At 52.3% G+C, this 7,735-nt stretch overlaps 2 long non-coding RNA genes across 2 annotated transcripts; both read left to right on the forward strand.

Moving 5' to 3' along the window:
- Positions 1-1,981: 1,981 nt before the first annotated feature.
- Positions 1,982-2,642, forward strand: LOC119299196. The gene is made up of 4 exons (XR_005146108.1): positions 1,982-2,063; positions 2,162-2,236; positions 2,329-2,361; positions 2,556-2,642. It is a non-coding gene; the product is annotated as an uncharacterized LOC119299196 (long non-coding RNA).
- A 114-nt stretch (positions 2,643-2,756) lies between these two features.
- LOC119299203 lies at positions 2,757-3,436 on the forward strand. The gene is made up of 3 exons (XR_005146110.1): positions 2,757-2,825; positions 2,940-3,011; positions 3,144-3,436. It is a non-coding gene; the product is annotated as an uncharacterized LOC119299203 (long non-coding RNA).
- Positions 3,437-7,735: the final 4,299 nt, after the last annotated feature.

A 7,735-nucleotide genomic window follows, 5' to 3' on the forward strand; every position in this document is an offset into this window, starting at 1 on the left:
CATCCTTTCCTTCCATGATCTCCCAAGAATGAGGGGCGTGTGTTGGCTGGCAAAAAAAAAAAGTAGGACATACGAATAGTTGTAAAAAAAAAGTTTAGGGCATACAAATTTACCGCTTTGCCCGCCGGATCGCGCGCATCCGTCCATCTAGTACCCAACGGCCAGGGAAAATCCCTGGCGGATGGCCCTCTCGAGGGTGTCTCCGGAAAAAGGAAGGAAGGAGTTTCGATCGTGTGATTGAATGAAAGGAACTAAATCCAACGAGATTCTGCTTCCGTTTATTCGTTCGTCGGCTTTAACCATCGCCAGACGACGATACAGACAGACAGACACGTACGAGAGAACAATAAACCAGCAGGGAGCGGAATCGCCCACCGCCGGCCGTACGTGTGCGCCCGATCTCGCCGTCGAGGGCCGCGTGCTCCGGTGCTCGCTCGTTCGGCCGTGCTGCCCGGCTTCGCTTGGGCGCCATGGCGCTCGGCAACATCGCCATCGTGCTCGGCTCCGGTGAGTTCCCATGCTCATCACCCCCCAGCTTCGGTCCACATCTATCTACCACGGAGGAATCTATGGTTCTCTCGCAGCCGCCGGCGACCGTCGCGTCCTTGCGAATCTATCTGATGTGCTGCTGATGCTGGGGTTTAGCTTATATCTAGCTTCCTGCTTAGGGTTTTAGCTTACCTATACTCGCTGGGTGGATACATACAGATTAACGGATCACTTTCGTTCCTACTCTAGTTTACTTTGATGGCTGCAAATAATCCAATCTGCCATACGCCTTTAGGGGAACGCCGCAGGTTCTTCCTCAAAGCTTACTAACGGATTGCAAAAACTTTGTTTCTTCTCGGTCTGTTGGCAGGATATCTCAGCACTGTTCTTACAGGAGGCGACGCCAAGAAAGTCCCCATCATCGGGGACACGCTTGCCCATGTAATTACCTACTTTAATGATCACTTACCTTGCCTCCATGCCTTTATTCTCAGTTGGGTTGATTCGATCCCATACACGCCGAGCCATGGCCGGCCATGACACCTTTTGTATCTTTGTTTGTCTCCTCCTCTAGTTTGTGAAGAACACCGGGAAGGCCGGGAAACATGACGGTAGCGATCAGTTGGCGTCTCAGGTTTGTTTGTTGTGGATGTGTTTGTTTTTCGTGTCGGCCAGATTGGTTTGACAGGCTCTAGATCTAAAATCGCGGCGCTTGACTCCGCTAAACGTTTTCAGCTCGACAGTATCAGGGATGAGATACAGCAAGCCGTACGCCGCAGAGACGAGAATGTTACGGTTATCTCCGACACATCAGGTCAGTGCTCGCTTGTTTTCTTGTCTCGATTCTCAACCAGATTGATTATGCAAATGTCTTAATTATGTTTGATTTGATCTATCGTTTCATCATGCCCTTTAGACGTACACGGTTAATTATATGATTTTGGCCCTCTGGTTTGTAGAATTCTTTTCTGAATATGTGAATTCTTATAGCTGGTACATATTTAATACTATGTGAATTATTATTATTATAACTTACCTTCTTTTTTTGTAGGGTCTGGTTCGTATACCGTAACGGCAATTGTTGTTGCTGGACTTATCGGCTACGCATACGTCAGGTGGAAGGTAAACTCTCATTCTTTTGGGCGATCCAAGATTACGCAACACCGAGGCTGTAATACTATCCTAGATTATTCTAGTTACAGGTCATTCTGCTTTTGAAGTCATGTCCAGAATTGCTAATTCACCGTGCCAGTATCTAAAGTTCGCGCAATAATTTACAGGGTTGGAAGATTTCGGACATGATGTGGGTGACGAAGCGCGGTCTGGCCGATGCTTGCGATGTCGTGGGTAAACAGTTAGATGATGTTTCAAATACAGTACAGGTAAGGTCTTTCTTTCTTTCTTGCTGATGTTGCACATCGACTGTTGTGCCGAACATATATGTATCTTGCATGCATGAAGAAGAACATATATGTCCATTCCAGGTTACCAAGAAACATCTCGCTGGAAGGATCGACCGGGTCGATGCTAATCTAGACGAAACACAAGAAATTATCGAAGGGACAAGGGATGAGGTTCGTTGGAACATTCCTGCTCCATAAATATTCCCTTTTCTGGTACTTTTGGATGGCGAAACGAAACAGCAACACTAAATTTATTTACTGTCTTGTAGGTCGCAGTGATCCATGTGGATCTGAGCGCCTTTCAGAAGGAGCTCCAAGAAGTCAGCCGTACGGTTGAGATATGGGTAGGTGCCTTGTACCGAAACATGTATATACCTTGCTTTCTGGAGCTACATATCACTCACGGCTGCACTTATTTATCTTGTTGAATATGCAGGGGTCAAGGCTGTCTGGTATCGAGGACACCCAGGTAAGTACACGCCCATTATACTGTTATCTACTACCCCCTCCGTCCGTAAATACTTGTCGCAGAGATGGATGTATCTAAATATATTTAAGTTCTAGATACATCTATTTTTATCCATTTCTCCGACAAGTATTTCCGAACGGAGGGAGTACTTTACATGTTGCTGATTTTATCTACTACTTTCAAACCTGTATCAGGATCGTACCGTGCGTGCAACCGAAGCCTTGGTTGGGTTCAGCCAACAACTGGAACATGGTGGTGGCCAGAATCCCAATATTCGCCAGGCAAGTCGTCGGTCTATCTTATGCAATTCTTTACTGGCGTGTTGCTTACATGATTCGCTACGGGTTCTGCATCAACCACCGTACTTCTAGAGTTTTACTTTGAAGAGATATTTTCAGTTTCAGGTCTCATCGTTCCTTCCAGCTCTAGGATCCTCCCCTTCAGAGCAAAACATTAATAAAATGGTAAATAAGACTAAACTTTGTTTTTGTATTCAAAGTAAAGGCTCTGTTCTTTTCCAGCTCTTGCCATCAGAAACCTAATATATGTGTTTCTTGCTGCATGTTACTTTCCTGCAGCTGCCGCATTCTCCTCTTGTATCTCTTCAAATGGTCGCATCAGTAGCCGAGCCTAGCGAGGACGAAAGCCAGGTTTGGTTTCAGTTTTCTAACTTTGCAAACAATGATGATCCCTTTTTATCAATGTGCTCTGTTTACACAAATTAAGTTGGTTTTGCTGCTTTGGATGATGATTTTAATTGGCTCTAGTTGCATGCATTCCAGGAGAATCACAAGGTGTTGCCCTCGAGCGAAGGAAGCATGGGGTGGAAGCTACCTGGACTCGGACTTAGCTTTCTAAGGAGTTCATCTAATGTATAGATGACATTTCTGGCATGAGTTGTATAACTCTTTCACTTATAGTTATGTGTGGCCTTGTGTAAATAGGTATACTTGCGTAGTGGTCTTGATTATACCATGGTAGAAGAGATAATCATTTTTTGCCAAGGGAAAATGATAAACTCATGCCGTTCCATTTACACATGTAATCAACTTGTCGACCTCCAAGTTTGGATGTTCGTGCCATTCTTTTTAGTAACTTCTTTTACTAAGAGGATTTGTACGTTTTTTACTACTCATTCAGGAACTTCACACCATGAAAGCATCATTTTCACTTGTATGGGTTGAAACGTGATATCTTTGTAATTATTCGGACTGATTCTCCTATTATCTCTAGCCTTGTATAAATTGATCTCTAGAAATATTGTAGGGTTAGTTGGCTTGTCACGCAAGACACCACCTGTATATATTGTAACCGACTCCGATGGAATACAATTGAGTTGCATCCTATAGTCTTTTACATGGTATCAGTTTTCTCCCGATCTCTCTCGCTTCCGCTCTAGGCCGCCGCCGCGTCTCACGCCGCCGTCGCCCCTCTCTACCTGCCGCCGCCGCCGCCTGTTCCACACGCCGCCGCCGCCGCCCAAACAAAAACCCTAACCCTCCTACGCCGCCGCCGCCGCCGCCACTCCTCCTATAGCAGCCGCCGCCGCCGCCACAACCAACCCTAAACCCTATCACGCCGCCGCCGCTACTCCCTCCTCTGTAGCCGCCGCCGCCGTCTCTCCCTACCACTATCCAGCCGACGCCACCACCATGTCTCGCTCCAAACCCGACATCTCCGACGCCGGCTCCTTCGCCGGTGCTGCCTTCACCTCCGATTGCCTCAACAAGCTCCACATCAAAGACCACGTTCCCGTCGTCCTCGACCTCGACTCTCCTTCCTACAACGCATGGCGCACCTACTTCACGCTCCTCTTCCGCTCCTTCCGCCTCATCGAGCATGTTGATGGCAGCGTCGACATCCGCGACATGAAGGACGACGACGAGTGGCTTGCTGTGGAAGCCTGCATCGTCAAGTGGCTTTTTCTCACCATCTCTCCAGGTCTCTTCAACATGGTGAACTCCCGTGATCCGTCCGCGTACGCTATGTGGACACGGCTGTGCAATCTCTTCCTCGACACTCAACTCCTGCGCCGTGTCTTCCTCCAAGGTGATTTTTTCACCATGCAGCAAAACGATCTCTAGATCGACGAGTACTGTACGCGGATGAAGGTTCTTGCGGACGAGCTCCGCGATGTCGGCATGAACATCGACGACTCCGTCCTCCTCACCAACCTCCTTCGCGGCCTCCACCCCGACCTCGGCCAATCCGCCGCCAACCTCTCCCATATCACGCCGACGTACGCCAAGGCGGTCACGTATCTTCGCATGGAGGAGAAGCGTCTTCGTCACGCGGCGCGGCAAGCTCCTCTCGCCGCCCTCCACGCTGGCACCGTCAAGGGGCCCGCCGCCCTCCCGCAGCCTCCCCGCGCGCCGGCTCCACAGCCGCCCGCCGCCCCTGACCAGGGCCGCCAGAAGAGGCGGGGAGGTCGCGACGGCCGTGGCCGCAACGGCGGCTCTCAGCCCCGCCAGGCGGCTCCACCCGCTCCTGCTCAGGCCGCGGCACCCCCGCCCTGGCTCACGGGGTACAACCCCTGGACGGGGGTGGTGCATGCCTACTCGATGCCACTTCTGCGGGCGCCTGCTCCGGGCTTACTTGGCCCTCGCCCGGGTCTTCATCAGGCCCTCTTGGCCGCGCCAGGTGGCTCCGGACCCGGCAACTCTTCGGCGTACAATGGGACCATGGCTCACGGCGCTGCCATGTCACCTCCCTACGGCGCTGCACCGACCGGCTACACCTACGACCCAGCGCTTCTAGCCGCCCTCCACGCCGCCCCTTCCCCAAGCAACTACTCCGGCGGCGGGGACTGGTATATGGACACAGGCGCCGCTGCTCATATGGCATCGAACCCCGGTATCCTCTCTCGTGTCTCTCCGTACCCTCTTTTTTCTCGCATTGTCGTTGGTGATGGCTCTACGCTTCCCATCACCCACCAAGGCGCGTCCTCCCTCCCTCTCTCATCATCTTCCTTACCTCTCAATAACGTACTTGTGTCTCCATCCTTAATAAAAAATTTATGTTCTGTCCGTACTCTTACTCGTGAACATCCTGTTACCGTTGAGTTTGACAAACATGGTTTTTCTGTCAAGGATGCCCACTCCCGGAAGGTCCTGCACCGATGTGATTCCCCCGGCGATCTTTACCCGTGTGGCCAAACGACAAGCAGTGGTCCCGTCGCCCTCCACGCCGACGTCTCTCTCTGGCATGCTCGCCTTGGCCATCCCGGCGCCGACACTCTTCATAAAGTTTTGCAGACTTTTCCTTTTTCATGTAATAAATCGGCATCACACACTTGTCATGCCTGTCGCATAGGAAAACACGTTCGTTTGCCGTTTTCAACTTCATCATCAATTGCTACTTTTCCTTTTGATGTTATTCATTGTGATGTTTGGACATCTCCCGTGCCTAGAAATTCGGGTTTATCATATTACCTTATGATTTTGGATGATTTTTCTCACTTCACTTGGACCTTTCCGTTGCGCCGCAAATCCGACGTCGCTTCCTCCCTTCATGCTTTTTACGCCTATGTTGCCACCCACTTTCACCGCACCATTGCCCATCTTCAAACCGACAATGGAAAGGAATTTGATAACCTCGCTATTCGCACCCTTTTATCCACTCATGGCACGATTTTTCGCCTCACATGTCCATACACATCTCAGCAAAACGGTCGTGCTGAACGTGTTCTCCGCACTCTTAATGAGAGTGTTCGCGCATTGCTCTTCCACGCACACATGCCTGCTCGGTTCTGGCCCGATGCTCTCGCCACAGCTACCCTTCTTCTTAACATCCGGCCTTGCAAACCCCGATGGAACTACACCCCTCATCACCTCTTATTCGAGTCACCTCTGTCATATGATGATCTTCATGTTTTCGGTTGCCTTTGTTATCCTAATATCACCGCCACGACACCACATAAGCTCGCGCCTCGCTCCATCGCTTGTGTCTTTCTTGGCTACCAACCAAACACAAAAGGCTTCCATTGCTACGACCCGGAGTCCCATCGTGTGATCGTGTCTAGGCACGTGTATTTTGATGAGGTTGTTTTTCCGTTTCAGCAGGCAGCGTCGCGTCCCTCGCCATCTCTGGACGCCTCTCCTCGACGGACTCGTGGAGCCCTTGCGCTCCCACCACCTCGCCGGTCGGGCGCGGCTGCGGCCTCGTCGCCCGCTGTCTCGACGCCCTCGGCATTTCCTCCGCTTACTCAGGAGGAGTCGGCCTTCCCGGCCACGCCGGGCCCCCGCCTCTTGGCTCTGGAGGAGCCGGCTTCCCAGGCCTCGCCGGGTCGCCGCCTCTCAGCTCTGGTGGAGTCGGGCGCGACCCCAGCTGGGCTCTCGGGCTCGTCTGCGCCCTCATCACCGTCTAAGACCGAGCCAGAGTCTCCTGGCTCCTTGTCGGCTCTAGAGGAGCCGACCCTCTCGGCCCCGTCGGCCGGGCCTTCTCATGCCTCGCGATGCCCTCGACACCAACACCAGTGGCCTCGCTGGCATCTTCCTCGTCATCCGAGCCGGCTGTTGTGGATCCTCGGCGCCGCGGTCCACGCCCACCTCCCCCGCCGCCTCACCATCATATGGTGACGCGTGCCAAGGCCGGTGTGCACCAGCCGAACCCGCGCTACCACAACCTCAGCGTCACGACCCTCTCTCCGGTTCCGCGATTGGTGCGTTCTGCGTTGAGTGATCCGCATTGGACCGCCGCTATGCGTGCTGAGTACGATGCTCTTGTCGCCAACCAGACTTGGACCCTTGTTCCTCGTCCCCCAGGAGCGAACATCATCTCGGGCAAGTGGGTTTTCGTCACAAACTCCACCCGGACGGTTCTCTGGATAGGTACAAGGCTCGCTGGGTTGTCCGTGGATTTGCACAACGTGCTGGTGTTGACTTCTCTGAGACTTTCTCTCCGGTCGTCAAACCCGCCACGATTCATGTGGTTCTTCAGCTGGCTGCATCTCGTCACTGGCCCGTACATCAGCTCGACATCAACAATGCCTTTTTGTACGGCCATCTTCAGGAGCGAGTCCTCTGTCAGCAGCCGACTGGGTTCGTTGACCCTCAGCGACCGGATGATGTCTGCCTGTTATCACGGTCATTATATCGCCTCAAACAGGCCCCGCGCGCCTGGTACCAGCGCATCGCCGGGTTCCTTGGTCTTCTCGGTTTTCGCAGCACCACCTCTGACACGTCGTTGTTCGTGCTGCATCGGGCTGATCATGTGGCTATGCTTCTGCTCTATGTTGATGATATTGTCATCACTGCCTCCCGCGCGGATCTTCTTCGCGACATCATTGGTCGTCTCGGTTCTGAGTTTCAGCTGAAGGATCTTGGCACGTTGCACTTCTTTCTCGGCATTAATGTGCGACGTGATGCCACTGGGT

The sequence above is a fragment of the Triticum dicoccoides genome, chromosome 1B (genome assembly GCF_002162155.2).
Source record: "Triticum dicoccoides isolate Atlit2015 ecotype Zavitan chromosome 1B, WEW_v2.0, whole genome shotgun sequence".
NCBI lineage: Eukaryota > Viridiplantae > Streptophyta > Magnoliopsida > Poales > Poaceae > Triticum > Triticum dicoccoides.